We start from the raw sequence: 18,729 nt of genomic DNA, 5'->3' as shown, positions 1-18,729 counted from the left end.
AAACATTGCTTCCATTTGCTCGTGCAGCCTTTCGAGGAAACTTTGTCTTCCAAGATGACAATGCACGGCCTCATCATGCTCGCATGATCCAACATTTCTTGCGGACTGTGGTGAAGAGCATATGGAGTGGCCTGTCATGTCCCCGGATATGAATCCGATAGAGAACTTGTGGGCAGAATTAACGCGTCAAATCGACCACTTGGACAGCAGCCCACCTCTGTGCGTGAATTGCAGCAGACTATTGTCACTGCATCGCAAGCGATTCCTGTCCAAACCTTGGCAAATCTCGTGAACAGCATGCCTCGACGTGTACGTGCTCTCCTGAATGCTCGTGGGGGTTACACGAAGTACTGAACTGTAATTTTACTGTCAGTAATCCCAGTCATAATTTAGCTTTTGTTTTTGTTGAAATTTTTTTTGGCTAATGTGCAAAATAAAGAGCTACTTCTGGAAAACGTACAGAAGTTTAACACAGTACTGTCCGTGAATTGAGTTCGATATCAGTTTACATCACTTTCAAGGATCAATTTATTTACTTCGAAATGTCAAATGTGGTTTTTGTTTTTTTTAAAGGTCACATTAACAAAATCTAGAATAATTTCAACATAATTCCAATGAACTTTTGGTTCTAAGTCATCTTGAAAAGTAAGTTGACCCCCACAAAAAAAATATTCCATATTAAATGCCAAGTCTGTATATATATATATATGTATATATATTTATACACACACACACTGAAAATATATACACAATACAGAATACACATATGTACATACATACATACGTACAAAAATAAAGGAATATATATACATATATATATATATATATATATACTGTATGTATGTATATATACTGTATGTAGGTATATATATATATATATATATATATATATATATATATATATATATATATATACATACATACATACGTACATACAGTCACGTGAAAAAGTAAGTACACCCCACGTAAAATTTTGACTTTTTCAACATATTTCAACATACAGCTATTTGATCTTCATTTCAACAATATTGATAGATAAAGGTGATATAATATAACAAATATCATGAAACATTTACATTTTGTAGTCCATTGTATAATTTAAATACACATAAATGCAAATTTCACATGTGGAAAAAGTAAGCACACTACAGGCTCTAATAGGTGGTATTGCCCCCTTTGGCAGAAACAACCTCAAATAGACGTTTCTTATAACTGTCTACCAGTCTCTGACATCGACTGAGATAAATTTTTGCCCACTCCTCCATGCAGAATTCTTTAAACAGTGTGATGTTTGAGGGGATCTTGCATGCACAGCTCGTTTCAAATCCCCCCCCACAACATCTCGATGGGATTTAGATCCGGGCTTTGACTTGGCCATTCCAGAACCCTCCATTTCTTTCTTTTCAGCCAGTCCTTGGTGGATTTACTGGTATGTTTAGGGTCATTGTCATGTTGCAAGGTCTACCTTCGGTTGAGCTTCAACACTCCAACAGATGGCCTCACATTATCCTCAAGCACCCTCTGGTACAATGAAGAATTCATAGTGGATTCGATGATGGTGAGATGCCCAGGCCCTGATGCAGCAAAGCTGCCCCAAACCATAATATTTCCACCACCATGCTTTACAGTTGGTATCAGGTTCTTGTGGTAAAATGCTGTCTTTGGTTTTCGCCAAACATGTCTTCTGGAACTGTGGCCAAATAGCTCTACCTTTGACTCATCTGTCCAGAGCACATTGTTCCAGAAGTGCTGGTCTTTGCCTAGGTGTTCATTGGCAAACTTTAGTCTTGCCCTGATGTTCTTTCTGGACAGCAAAGGTTTCCTCCTGGCACACCTCCCATGTAGATCAAATTTGTGCAGCCTCTTTCTAATGGTAGACTCGTGCACTTTGACATCAACAGTGGCAAGAGCTACCTGTAGGTCCCGTGATGACATTCTGGGGTTCTTCGAGACTTCTTCTAGCATCTTGCGGTCTGCTCTCGGGCTGAACTTGCTGGGGCGGCCTGGCCTGAACAAGTTGGCAGTTGTTTGGAATCTTCTCCACTTGTAGATGATCTTCCGGACAGTCGAATGATTGGTTTCAAATTGTTTGGAGATCTTTTTAAATCCCTTCCCAGACTCGGAGGCATCTATATCCTTCTTTCTGAAGGCCTCAGAGAGCTCTTTTGATCTAGGCATGGTGACGCCGCACACTTCAACAACAAAGAGCAAACCAAACGAAATGTCTGAGGTTTAAATAAGACAGGTTCCTCCAAGATCCTCTCTAACAATGTTCTAATCATTTGCACCTGAGTTGGTGCACCTGATTCTAATTTTAGGTATTTGAAGGAGTGATAAATGTAGGGGTGCACTTACTTTTTCCACATGCGAAATTTGCATTTATGTTTATTTAAATTATACAATGGATTACAAAATGTCAATGTTTCATGATATTTGTTATATTATATCACCTTTATCTATCAATATTGTTGAAATGAAAATCAAATAGCTGTATGTTGAAATATGTTGAAAAAGTCAAAACCTTACATGGGGTGTACTTACTTTTTCACGTGACTGTATATACATACATAAATATATCTACATACATACATACATGAAAATATATACATACATAAATATATATACATACATACATACATAAATATATATACATACATACATACATAAATATATATACATACATACATACATAAATATATATACATACATACATACATATATATACATACATACATACATAAATAAATATACATACATACATAAATATACATACATACATAAATATACATACATACATACATAAAGATATATACATACATAAATATATATATACATAAATATATATATACATACATACATAATATATATACATACATACATACATAAATATATACATACATACATACATAAATATATACATACATACATACATAAATATATACATACATACATACATACATAAATATATACATACATACATAAATATATACATACATACATAAATATATACATACATACATAAATATATATACATACATACATAAATATATATACATACATACATAAATATATATACATACATACATAAATATATATACATACATACTTACATATATATACATACATACATACATATATATATACATACATACGTACATAAATATATATACATACATACATACACACATAAATATATATATATACATACACAAATATATATATATATACATACATACATGCATAAATATATATACATACAGTACATACATAAATATACATACATACATCCATAAATATATATACATGCATACATACATAAATATATATACATACATACATAAATATATATACATACATACATAAATATAGATATACATGCAAACATAAATACATACATACCCCCCATAAATATATATATATACATACATACCTGCATATGTATATGTATATACATACATAAATTTTTATACATATGTACATACATATATAAATATATATGCATATATACATAAGTATATATACATACATACATAAATATATATACATACATGCATATATACATAAGTATATATACATACATACATAAATATATATACATACATACATCAGTACATATGCATACATACATAAGTATATATACATACATATATGAATATATATACATACATACATACATAAGTATATAGACATACATACATAAATATATATACATACATACATAAATATATATACATACATAAATAAATATATATGCATCCATACATACATAAGTATATATACATACATACATAAATATATATATATACATACATACATAAGTATATATACATACATACATCCATAAATATAGATATACATGCAAACATAAATATATACATACATCCATAACTATATATATATACATACATACCTGCATATATATATATATATATATATATATATATATATATATATATATATATATACGTACATAAATTTTTATACATATGTACATACATATATAAATATATATGCATATATACATACATACATAAATATATATACATACATACATAAGTACATATACATACATACATAAATATATATACATACATACATAAGTATATAGACATCCATACATAAATATATATACATAAATACATAAGTATATAGACATACATACATAAATATATATACATACATAAGTATATATACATACGTACATAAATATATATACATACATAAATAAATATATATGCATACATACATACATAAGTATATATACATACATAGATACATAAATATATATATACATACATAGATACATAAATATATATATATACATACATAAGTATATATACATAAATACATAAATATATATGCATACATACATTCATAAGTATATATACATACATACATACATACATAAATATATATACATACGTACATACATAAGTTTATATACATATACATAAATATATAAACACACATACATAAATATTTATACATACATACATACATACATACATACATACATACATACATAAGTATATATACATACTATCGCGCGGACCCTTCGGTTAATTCCAGGGCTCGTGGATGGACCTAACGAATTTAATTGGAGGTGACGACCGAACACGGATTTAACTATCAAACGTGGGAGGAAGAGGAAATGAAGAGGAAGAAGTGGCGGACGCGCGTACCTGTGGAATTAACTCAAGCGAACGACACAAGATTTTGGAGTGGAAAGGGAAAATAATGCAAGGGTTTATTTACAAGGAATCGCGGGACAGGGAAATACGCGCTGGTAATAAAATGTCCTAAATCTGGATCCCGCACACCAGACTTCAGATACAGACGAGGGAATGAATTATGAAAAGAAAAACGTCCGTTATGTTCGGGGAAATGGGTAATGGTCTTATCTGTCTGTAGTCTTCATGTAACATGGCCCCGTTCGGCCCCACTCGCGTGCCAGCAGGCCCCGCTCCAAGCCTCCCGCCGCTCATGAGGTCTGTGCACCAAGCACCACGCGTCCAACGCACCAAAAGCACCACGCGTCAACGCAGGCCAGCGAGCTCCACACGAGGTCGATCTCCACTCACGATCGGTCTGCCAAGACGAAGAGAGCGTGCTGCGCAAGACGAAGCGCCGGTTGGCCAAGAGTCAAGCAAGAAGAGAGTGAATGATGTCCAAGCACGAAGAGCTGCGCAAACAAGAACCGGATGTGCTCTCTCTCAATGTCGTTCGGAGCGCGCTGATATAAGCTTGGCGGTGACGTCAGCCTCGGCGCGCCACCCAATCAGTGCCCTCCACCGACTCGTTGGCTGGAGGTTCACGCCAACCCTTCACTCGTTCCCTGTAGCGTGGTAATAGTGCGTGGCACTCGATGTAGCTAGGCCTGTCAGAGGTGTAACTGGCGGCGGCCATCATCGGCTGTGTCCTGGCTTGGTTTCCTTTTGCCTGTTCTCTTCCGAAGTCCTTGTCAGGGAAGGGAATTATTTATTGTTGCGCTGGGGACCTAACTAAGTGTCTATGTTGGTGTGCATTGCCAGAAGGGACAAAGGTTTGACTACCAGGTTTGACGCACATGGGTTTATCATTAATCCCTAACTATTTAACACTCGAACATCCTGGTATGTTCACAAGCAGACATCTTAACCTGACAAATCGCCTAAACACACAGAACTTATTAGAGGTAGATTCCCCATCGCGACAGTCGAATACCTACATCTACAGATCTACCTGGCTCTAGATATTGCTTTACCCCCAAACATAACACAGCCCCCCACCTGGAACCATAGCTCCTGCTAGGTTCACTGCAGGCGCTACCATCCCAGTCTTAACACCTACTCTCACACACTTAATTAACCTACAAAATAAATCAGGAGGGCTGTGAAAAGTGAGTCGGATTTCCTACCTATCCTCCTTAACAAGCTAATCCCCTTAACAATCATGCAATCAAAGATGTACAATGATCTTATTCATTGTTCCTGCGGAGGGAGGAAACAAACAACACACCAAAAATCTAATTAACCACAAAACTTAACCAAACTTACAAAAATTCAAAACTCTAAACATGTGTACCTACCCCGGTCTACAGACCGCGTCCCCCGGTGGATGCCACAAGACACAACCTTACCTGCGGGGCCATCCCCAATGCGCCCCTAAATTTCCGCGGGCCCTGTCCAGATGTTACAGGTGAGTGAGATGGCTCGGTGGATTTCGCCCTCGTTCATGCAACGCAAACCCCTTATCCATGCATACTCATTCCACAACTCATCAAGGCCTTTCAAAAGTCAACAAAGCGCTTATTTCACCCCCCCCTACAGGATCATGGCATTGATGTCATTCGTGTGTGCATGTCATTTCTCACTAGGCAACGGGGAGGTACCTGTTACGTGCTCCTCCCCAAACCCCGGTCACGGTATACCTCCGAGCGCCGAGAGGAGTCACGGCAGAAAGATGTGTTATTCTGTATGTCAAAGATCAATGGTGAAACCACACCAATTGTCACCAACAAACTAGTATTGTATTAAGATCACACAAGAATAACAGTACAACAACAATAGTAATCAATTGTACAACCAATATATATTTCCTATGATGGTACCATCAGGTTCGTACAATATAACTCACTGTGCTCCAAGTGAGCGAAAATAAGAACATTCCCAATGTCTCTATTCCGGCATCAAGCCAAAGTCGATCCGCTCCAGTAATCGTCAGAACGATGTCTAATCGAGACCAGAATCCCGTTCGGATGACAGTCACAGTCACGCTACCAAAGCTGCACAAAGGTGCCCTCAAGGCGACTGGGAAATCACACCCTCGGGTATGGACGTTCCACGGCTCCCACTCGGCGACCCGCAGATTTCCCACTCAAAAGCCACGTTACACACACACACCAGATTAACGTCTGAAGGCGGTGACAATGGTTAAAGCGAGGCGAAAAACCTTGAGCGATGTGCAAATCCTGCGCGAGGTAAAAATGGCCGACGGCCCATTCTCGTGGAGTAATGGCACTCCGATGATTCTCTCTGGAATCAACTGCAAAACCTGTCACGCAGGTTTATCTGTCACAGCGATAACAACTCTGTCGCAGGAATCCCTTTCCCAGGAAACCCCAAAGTTCACTCGTGACTCTCGTTCGCCAACGTTCGCTCCAGACCTCAAAGCAGCATGGCTTCTTGTCCGACTCACTCGCTCCGCCTTTTCTTCCTCCTCTTCCTCTTCGTCGTCGTCGGTTCCAGTTTCATTTAAAACATTAACTTTTTTACCTTTTCAAAATTGTAATCTCTATTTCCCTTAAACGACAACAAGAATAGTACATGGAATCAAAAATGTTTACAGTGGATGAAAACCACAACACCGGAAGTGACGAATCCGTAACAGTACCGCACAACAAGATGGTGGGGACACTTCGGGCTGTGGTGCCCGCAGTCCCAAACACAATTCAACCGACTCACAAGTTCATTGCCCCCCCCCCCCTTTACCTCTTGGCCCCGTTACAGCCCAACAGCCCCTTTCCACCGTTACCTCGCCGGTGAGGGTCTCCACACACCAGGCTCCTCTGTGGCCTCCTGCTTCAGCGCAGCTACACGGGTCACCGGGGGTCTCCTTTACCCCACGGTGCCCAACCAGACCCTCCACCAACGAGCTCCAATTTCCAGAAACCACTGGCTGCCCGAGGTAATTGCCGCAGAGGGGGGCCGCAGGCATCGCTCCTCAGAGCCTGATCTGTACCTGCGGACACACATAACTTCCCCACCCACAAGATCCAAAAACACACTTCCTCCCCCGCTGCCATTCAATTCTCAACACATTCCCATAGAAGATGTTACAAAAAGATGTGCCATGGCCAGCTACATGTGAAATCCCATTCACAGTTTACCATTACATTTCCAAGAGCACATTTCAAATCTCCCCAACCATCACTCATCCTCCATTATCTCCACTCTCACGACCACATGAAAACACCAAACATCTACATATAAACAAAGGCCACCCACAAGACTCTGTGGCACACATTCCAATCCCCCTCACCGGCCATGTCATCACTCTCACCCGCCCCCCAACTCCAAATTACATGTCCCCAATTTACATAAGCAAGTCCTGAAGCCTGGGACAGTACACCTCAATTCCTCTCACCTGAAACGCAGGTAGTTGCAGGTTGCTCAGACCCAAAGTGCCATCCACCCACAAAATCCCAAAATTTCACATCGGACCAATCAAATTTTCCAAATTTCTCTTTTCTCCCCACTATACTGGCAGGTATGTGAGTCCGCATCCAACGGTGAACCGTTCTAAACAACTACCCGTGGCTACGACAGCTCCGCACCTCTACCGTGCAAGGGTCATCAGGACAAGGTGAGCAGTCAAAATGCCAACATGGCCCATGAGTGTCCATAAGGGTGCGACCCACCATCCATCCTTCAGCCCCCCTGCGAGGTCCAGTCAACAGCAATGCTCCACCAGGAGACCCACCCAGAAGACATGGTCCACACACCTTGGACACCCATAGCACCATGTTGACCCCCAGACCCCAACTCCATCCCCATGATCCTGCATCCCAAATATCGGCACAGTCGCCCCCGCAACCAGTCGAAATCTATGTCCTGCTACCGTATCAATTTTATCACAGCCTCCAACACTTTGGTCTACACACCTGGATCAATAAAGGTGTCACTATACAGTGTCCACCATTTCTCTTCACAAAATTCACCCTTAAATTTGCATCTAACCCTCAGATTACCCATGCCAAACATTTTTCACATTTTACTGAACTCACCAAAGAAAGATGCCTTGCCATACACATGCCAGCTGAGCATGGCCCATATGCTCGACACGTTACACATTCCCGATTCATCAACCCCATGGCTCTCTTCCCAAACCGAGGGTCCATAAATCATAACGGAACATCTGTGGAAGGTCACTCTCACACCATCACGTTCCACAGATGCCCCAATGGTTGTCCAGCAGGCTATGTCCATCCCTGTCCATTCGGTTTGACCCGCCTCCTTAGACCAGCACGGCATGGCAGGTCACCACATGCCGGCTGTCCCAGAATCTCAGGGAGAGGATGTCAGGCCGCATGCCCAGGTGGTCACCACATTAGGCCCAAGGTGGCCGTCCACGATGCCACCACCAAAGCACGACCCGCAACATCTCCCCCTAGTGGTCTTCGATAACCGCCATCCCAGGCTTGAGAAACCACCTCGGCCCCACTTGAGGTCTTAACCCCCACCAGGGTCCGGTGACCCTGCCGGCCTGAGCCACCAGCTTGGGCTGTGCCCTGACGGACAAGGGATGCCACACTCCACCAGACCCCCCGTGGGGCCCAGGTCGTACCATGACACCCATGGCTGGACCCAACGTCCAAATCTCGCCAGCACAGCCCCCCAGCTGGCTGGCACACCCAAATTTTGAAAGGGGCAACTTTCGCCCGAGGCCATCCCCAACGACCTCCCCATGTCCACATTCCGCAGCCCAGGGACCAACTCTCCCCAAGGCTGTTCCAAATCACATTCCCATTTTAATTTTATTTTAGATTTTCTTTTAGAAATTTTGATTTCCCATCCCAAACCGCAGCTGCAGGTAACAACTCCCTCAGGTTGTTCTGCCCCTCCCTGCAGCTGGTCCACATTCCCTACGGGAACCAAATCTTCAGAGGCTCGATCTCCCTATCCTCCAAGGTCCAAATCCAACCCGGAGTCAACACACTCCCCCAACTGGTTCTGTAATTTTGGAGCCTCTGTTACCAAATCGTAGTGTACGGTGAGGGTCCCCTCGGTCACCACAACCTCCTCCTCGGACCGACTCACCTCTTCCCCCAAACTCCTTTGGGCCTGATCAAACTTGTCCTCCATGGGACTGTCCCAGGTCCCCAGCCGCTGGGTCACATCATCCTCGTCATCCCCATCAACACCACAAACCATTTCCTGACAGGCCCTGACAGGCCTTCCCCAATAAATACACCGGTCCGGCTCCATTACTCGGACCCCCAATAATGTTATCCCCTCTTGTTCTGCACCACCGCCCTGGTGCTGCACCATTCCGAATTCATCCCCTGTTGAGGTGTTGTGGCATCCACCCGGTCCTGACAAACCTCCAGGTCACCATGTGGGAACCTGGTGACCATTACAAATTTCCTTTCCCATTCACCTGTGGGCACTCCACGCTCACCTGTGGACACGCCCCTTTTACCTGTATGTATTCCCCATCTACTTCAATTGCCATTCCCGGTGCACTTCCCAATTTGCCTTCCCCCCTTTCCGATTCTATTTCTGCCACCCTTGGCTCCTCCTGAGCCCCGTTGGCACCATTCGTTCGTCCTTCCCTCAATTTAGTCGTACATTCATCAATTTTATTTCTCATTCCTTCAATGTCTCCCTCCAATCGATCACTCATTCCCTTCATGTCATTTTTCATTTCTCCCATCTCTCCCTTCAACCCATCAATTTTATCACTAATGCTGTTATTCAATTGCTCATTCATTTGCTCACTGTGCTCCCTCTGAGCCCTCATTTCCCTTAACAATCGATCCCAAATCTGGTCGGTTATCGGGCCCGTCCCAACGGCGGGGAAGTTCCACCACTACGCTGAATTCCCCCATCTACATCCGACCCACTCCCTATGCTTCCCACATCTTCCATCCTTCCTTCCTCCATATTGCTTACCTCTTCCACCCGTTCAGAAGAAGTAGCTTCCCCGCGCGTGTTTTATCTCAGAAATCGAATTAATTTTACTGGCGCGCTGTTCGCGTCCCGCGCACCGATCGATGATGCCAATTTATCGCCTCCGACTAAAAAATTTTGAGTTCAAATGGCGGGCGCGATGTACGCCCGACCGTGTCGATGTCTCGCCGCGAACAAAAAAATTTGTCCGACGGGCCCAAATCCTCACTCCCGACACTAGTTGTCACGCGGACCCTTCGGTTAATACCAGGGCTCGTGGATGGACCTAACGGATTTCATTGGAGGTGACGACCGAACACGGATTTAACTATCAAACACGGGAGGAAGAAGAAGTGAAGAGGAAGAAGTGGCGGAAGCGCATACCTGTGGAATTAACTCAAGTGAACGACACAAAATTTTGAAGTGGAAAGGGAAAATAATGCAAGGGTTTATTTACAAGGAATAGGACATAAATATATATACATACAAACATAAATATATATACATACTGTTACGGACTCGGCCTTAAGGATTGTTGTTATGAGTATTGTTGCTGGTTCGAAGTATTCTAGATATTATGCTTATTGTGACTTAAGGGAAAGGGTTGTTGTGAGTAAAAGATTTAAAAGCGCTCCTGGTAAAATGTGGCCGGAAATCCGGACCGAGACCGGAAGAGGTGGTGCGAAGAAAAGGAGGTGGGAGGAGATCGGAAAGGGAGGTGGTGGTGGAGGCTCCGGGCCGAGCGTTCGACGTACAGTGCGAGGGAACCTTGCGTCCTTGAAAGGAAGTTCGGTCGATAAGAAATATCGCCGAAGTGCGGGGAGCCTGTTTCGCCGGGTATTCTCAGTGAGGTTCCGGAGGATCCAGACCTTGAGAACCCGGGTTGGAGCAAAAGTCGTCCACCATTTTGGCCACGCGAGCACCCTGCAGGGAACAGGCTTTCGTCGTGTCGGCTGGGCATTATTCCCGGGTGGATTGCCGGGAACGGCCGTGCCAGAAAGGGGCACGTGCGAATTCTACGGAGGCTCGCGGGTTGAACTGCAACGTGTACGTCGGAGCGAATCTTTGTGAGGTTCCTCTCCACCGCTGTGTTGCAGGGGGGCCCCGTAACAATACAAACATAAATATATATACAAACAAACATAACGACAGGGAATATACGCGCCGGTAATAAAATGTCCTAAATCGGGATCCCGCACACCAGACTTCAGATACAGACGAGAGGGAATGAATTACGAAAAAGAAAAACGTCCGTTATGTTCGGGGAAATGGGTAATGGTCTTATCTGTGGAGAGGTGGTAATAGCGCGTGGCACTCGATATGGCTAGGCCTGTCGGAGGTGTAACTGGCGGCGGCCATCATCGGTGGTGTCCTGGCTTGGTTTCCTTTAGCCTGTTCTCTTCCGAAGTCCTTGTCAGGGAAGGGAATTATTTAGTGTTGCGCTGGGGACCGAACTAAGTGTCTATGTTGGTGTGCATTGCCATAAGGGACAAAGGATTGACCACCAGGTTTGACGCACAGGGGTTTATCTATAATCCCTAACTATTTAACACTGGAACATCCTGGTATGTTCACAAGCAGACATATTAACCCTAACAACTCGCCTAAACGCACAGAACTTATTACAGGTCGATTCCCTATGGCAACAGTCGAATACCTACCGATACAGATCTACCTGGCTCTAGATATTGCTTTACCCCGAGAAATAAAAATACATACATACATACATAAGTATATATACATACATACATAAACACACATACATAAATATTTATACGTACATATATATATACATATAAACATAAATATACATACATATAAACATAAATATATATACATATAAACATAAATATATATACATACAAACATAAATATATATACATATAAACATAAATATACATACATATAAACATAAATATACATACATATAAACATAAATATACATACATATAAACATAAATATATGTACATACAAACATAAATATATATACATATAAACATAAATATATATACATATAAACATAAATATATATACATATAAACATAAATATATATACATATAAACATAAATATATATACATATAAACATAAATATACATACATATAAACATAAATATATATACATATAAACATAAATATACATACATATAAACATAAATATATATACATACAAACATAAATATATATACATACAAACATAAATATATATATACATACAAACATAAATATATATACATACAAACATAAATATATATCCATACAAACATAAATATATATCCATACAAACATAAATATATATACATATAAACATAAATATACATACATATAAACATAAATATATATATATACATACAAACATAAATATATATATACATACAAACAAATATATATACATACTAACATAAATATACATACATATAAACATAAATATACATACATATAAACATAAATATATATACATTATACATACAAACATAAATATATATACATATAAACATAAATATATATACATATAAACATAAATATATATACATACAAACATAAATATATATACATATAAACATAAATATATATACATATAAACATAAATATATATACATATAAACATAAATATATATACATATAAACATAAATATATATACATCCAAACATAAATATATATACATACAAACATAAACATATATCCATACAAACATAAATATATATACATACAAACATAAATATATATACATACAAACATAAATATATATACATACAAACATAAATATATATACATACAAACATAAATATATATACATACAAACATAAATATATATATATATATATGCATACAAACATAAATATATATGCATACAAACATAAATATATATACATACAAACAAACATAAATATATATACTGTTACGGTTTTTAGAACCTTCACTTGTAAATAATAAGTCTTGTAAATATTCCCTTTGTAAAGGTAATTGGAGCACCCATAGTTAGTCCACAAGCAACACGTAGGACACCATAGGACCTTCTTCAGTTATCTCATTAGTATGTGTTTCAGGTAAGGATCTGTTCCCAATAGTTGAATCTACGTTGCATTAATGAAATAAGAGTAGGCCCCAAAGTTCCCTTCAAAAGCGGTGCGAGTGGTTTTCTATCTCCCCACAAGACGCCATTGCCCATATGCTTCATCTCGGAGAAGAAGGGGGAGGAGTCCTCAGAGCGCCAGGAGTAAGGTGTGGCCCCGTCAACGCACCATCAAGGGTCGGAGCCGGTGAGCCCTCACGACCAATCAGGGCCGAGGCGAGCTCACCGGTGGGTGTATCCTAAAAGCCACGGCTTGATACGCAAAAACCCAATATAAGCGCCGCGCGCGGACTACTTGAAGATGAGTGGTGAGGAGAGAGTCGTGCGTGGGTCATGAGCCAGGAGACAACAGAGGCGTGAGCCAGAGAGAAGGGACGGGTCAGAGACGAGTGAGTAAGCCTGAAGTACGAGTGGAGAGAAAAGCAATATACCCTCCCCGATTTGATAACCCCGCCGAATAAGGTCCGCTCGCGTGCAACCAATATCAGCGCTGCCTGCCGGGTTCGCGAAGCTGGAGTGTGGATCGGGGCCGGAGCCTGGATGGATCCCATCACCCGAACCCTCTGCTTGGACCCTTCTCCTCCTACCATCCCTACCATTACCAACTCCCGTGTAAGTCTGTTTGTACTGTCCTGGGTGTTATACAAGACTGTATAAGGCTGCCCTGTGTTACTGCTTCTTCCTCTTCAACTGTACATTACCTTTTGTTTCCTCCTCTAGTACTGTATAATAAATTCTGTGTTCTTCCTTTCACTTTGGTTTCTTCTCCATTCGATCGCCTCAGTCTGTTTCCTTCAATTGAATATACGTGGCACGATTCGGCCAACGCTCAGGATCGGGTTAGTGTTTGCTAACGGCTCGGATTTCGGACTGCTAACCGCTCGGCAAACTCCATCTTGTCCGGGTCCGAGCAGGGAATTATATCCCTGCTTTGCGGAGGGATTGGCAAAGGTATTTGGGAACCCATTGACCAATCACCCTGGCCAATCTTGCCCGCAAAGGAGCGTTATAGTTTCCAGGAACGGAGACGGCCAGCTTAAAGGACAAGGGGACTAACCCCCCCTTGGTAACGGCAATGCCGCTCCGAATCCGCAACAATACATACAAACATAAATATATATATGCATACAAACATAAATATATATACATACAAAAATATGCACACAAACACACACACACACACACACACACACACACACACACATATATAAATATATATTATACACACACACATATATACAAATATATACAAACAAACACACACACACACACACACACACACACACACACACACACACACACACACACACACACACACACACACACACACACACACACACACACACACACACACACACACACACACACACACACCACACACATCTCTTTCAACCATATTTGAACTGACAACCTCTGGAATGTCAACGCAATTCCCCGTGGACAATATAATAACAAATTGCTCAACGCATTCGAATGTAGAAACCTTTCCTTACACAGCATATACTCCTGAAAATATTGATTTCCACGCAAATAGAAGTGTTTCAGATTATAATGACAGGAACAACAAAATGGATGTTTACTCATCAAGTAAGAATCACCTGGAGCAAGACGAGATGGGGGCCAAGTGCAATATTCCTTTCGGCAAGTTCCCACAACAATCCAAAGTGAAAACATTCATAGAATTTGTTAATATGCTATGAACATTTTATTATTATTATTATTCACGAATTACCTGGACAAACACCGTTTTATGTCAACGTGATACACTCCACATGGAGTTGCACAGCACAAAGCAAACACGACTCAGGAGGCTATTAGGCCCGTCATGCCCGTGTCGTATCCACGTCACCCGATCAACCTCAACACGCAATCACGTGATCCACGTGCGCACCTCCACACATACAACCCACTCACAGTCTCACACCACCTCAATCCAACCCACTCACAGTCTCACACCACCTCAATCCAAACACGCAATCACGTGATCCACGTGCACACCTCCACACATACAACCCACTCACAGTCTCACACCACCTCAATCCGACCCACTCAGTCTCACACCACCTCAATCCAACCCACTCATTGTCACACCACATCAATCCAACCCACTCAGTCTCACACCACATCAATCCAACCCAATCAGTCTCACACCACATCAATCCAACCCAATCAGTCTCACACCACATCAATCCAACCCACTCAGTCTCACACCACATCAATCCAACCCAATCAGTCTCACACCACATCAATCCAACCCAATCAGTCTCACACCACATCAATCCAACCCAATCAGTCTCACACCACATCAATCCAACCCACTTATTCTCAAACCACCTCAATCCAACCAACTCACAGTCTCACACCACCTCAATCCAACCCACTCATTCTCACACCACCTCAATCCAACCAACTCAGTCTCACACCACCTCAATCCAACCCACTCACAGTCCCACACCACCTCAATCCAACCCAATCAGTCTCACACCACATCAATCCAACCCACTTATTCTCAAACCACATCAATCCAACCCACTCAGTCTCACACCACCTCAATCCAGCCCAATCAGTCTGACACCACCTCAATCCAACCCACTTATTTTCACACCACCTCAATCCAACCAACTCACAGTCTCACACCACCTCAATCCAACCCACTCACAGTCCCACACCACCTCAATCCAACCCACTCAGTCTCACACCACCTCAATCCAACCCAATCAGTCTCACATCACCTCAATCCAACCAACTCACAGACTCACACCACCTCAATCCAACCCAATCAGTCTCACATCACCTCAATCCAACCCACTTATTTTCACACCACCTCAATCCAACCCACTCATTCTCACACCACCTCAATCCAAACCACTCACAGTATCACACCACCTCAATCCAACCCACTCATTCTCACACCACCTCAATCCAACCAACTCAGTCTCACACCACATCAATCCAACCCACTCAGTCTCACACCACCTCAATCCAGCCCAATCAGTCTGACACCACCTCAATCCAACCCACTTATTTTCACACCACCTCAATCCAACCAACTCACAGTCTCACACCACCTCAATCCAACCCACTCACAGTCCCACACCACCTCAATCCAACCCACTCAGTCTCACACCACCTCAATCCAACCCAATCAGTCTCACATCACCTCAATCCAACCAACTCACAGTCTCACACCACCTCAATCCAACCCAATCAGTCTCACATCACCTCAATCCAACCCACTTATTTTCACACCACCTCAAGCCAACCAACTCACAGTCTCACACCACCTCAATCCAACCCACTCATTCTCACACCACCTCAATCCAAACCACTCACAGTATCACACCACCTCAATCCAACCCACTCATTCTCACACCACCTCAATCCAACCAACTCAGTCTCACACCACCTCAATCCAACCCACTCACAGTCCCACACCACCTCAATCCAACCCACTCACAGTCCCACACCACCTCAATCCAACCCACTCACAGTCCCACACCACCTCAATCCAACCCACTCACACTCTCACATCACCTCAATCCAACCCACTCATTCTCACACCACCTCAATCCAACCAACTCAGTCTCACACCACCTCAATCTAACCCACTCACAGTCCCACACCACCTCAATCCAACCCACTCACAGTCCCACACCACCTCAATCCAACCCACTCACAGTCCCACACCACCTCAATCCAACCCACTCACAGTCCCACACCACCTCAATCCAAACCACTCACAGTCCCACACCACAATCCAACCCACTCACAGTCCCACACCACCTCAATCCCACCCACTCACAGTCCCACACCACCTCAATCCAACCCACTCACAGTCCCACACCACCTCAATCCCACCCACTCATTCTCACACCACCTCAATCCAATCAACTCAGTCTCACACCACCTCAATCCAACCCACTCACAGTCCCACACCACCTCAATCCAACCCACTCACACTCTCACATCACCTCAATCCAACCCACTCATTCTCACACCACCTCAATCCAACCAACTCAGTCTCACACCACCCCAATCCAACCCACTCACAGTTCCACACCACCTCAATCCAACCCACTCACAGTCTCACACCACCTCAATCCAACCCACTCATTCTCACACCACCTCAATCCAACCCACTCATTCTCACACCACCTCAATCCAACCCACTCATTCTCACACCACCTCAATCCAACCCACTCACAGTCTCACACCACCTCAATCCAACCCACTCACAGTCTCACACCATCTCAATCCAACCCACTCAGTCTCACACCACCTCAATCCAACCAACTCAGTCTCACATCACCTCAATCCAACCAACTCAGTCTCACATCACCTCAATCCAACCCACTCACAGTCTCACACCACCTCAATCCAACCCACTCACAGTCTCACACCACCTCAATCCAACCAACTCAGTCTCACATCACCTCAATCCAACCCAATCACAGTCTCACACCACCTCAATCCAACCCACTCATTCTCACACCACCTCAATCCAACCCAATCACAGTCTCACACCACCTCAATCCAACCCACTCACAGTCCCACACCACCTCAATCCAACCAACTCAGTCTCACACCACCTCAATCCAACCCACTCACAGTCCCACACCACCTCAATCCAACCAACTCAGTCTCACACCACCTCAATCCAACCAACTCAGTCTCACATCACCTCAATCCAACCAACTCATTCTCACACCACCTCAATCCAACCAACTCAGTCTCACACCACCTCAATCCAACCCCCTCACAGTCCCACACCACCTCAATCCAACCCACTCACACTCTCACATCACCTCAATCCAACCCACTCATTCTCACACCACCTCAATCCAACCAACTCAGTCTCACACCACCCCAATCCAACCCACTCACAGTTCCACACCACCTCAATCCAACCCACTCACAGTCTCACACCACCTCAATCCAACCCACTCATTCTCACACCACCTCAATCCAACCCACTCATTCTCACACCACCTCAATCCAACCCACTC

The sequence above is a fragment of the Myxine glutinosa genome, chromosome 12 (assembly GCF_964187855.1).
Source record: "Myxine glutinosa chromosome 12, kmMyxGlut1.1, whole genome shotgun sequence".
In the NCBI taxonomy this organism is placed as follows: Eukaryota; Metazoa; Chordata; class Myxini; order Myxiniformes; family Myxinidae; genus Myxine; species Myxine glutinosa.
Note: the sequence above shows the minus strand (reverse complement) of the source record.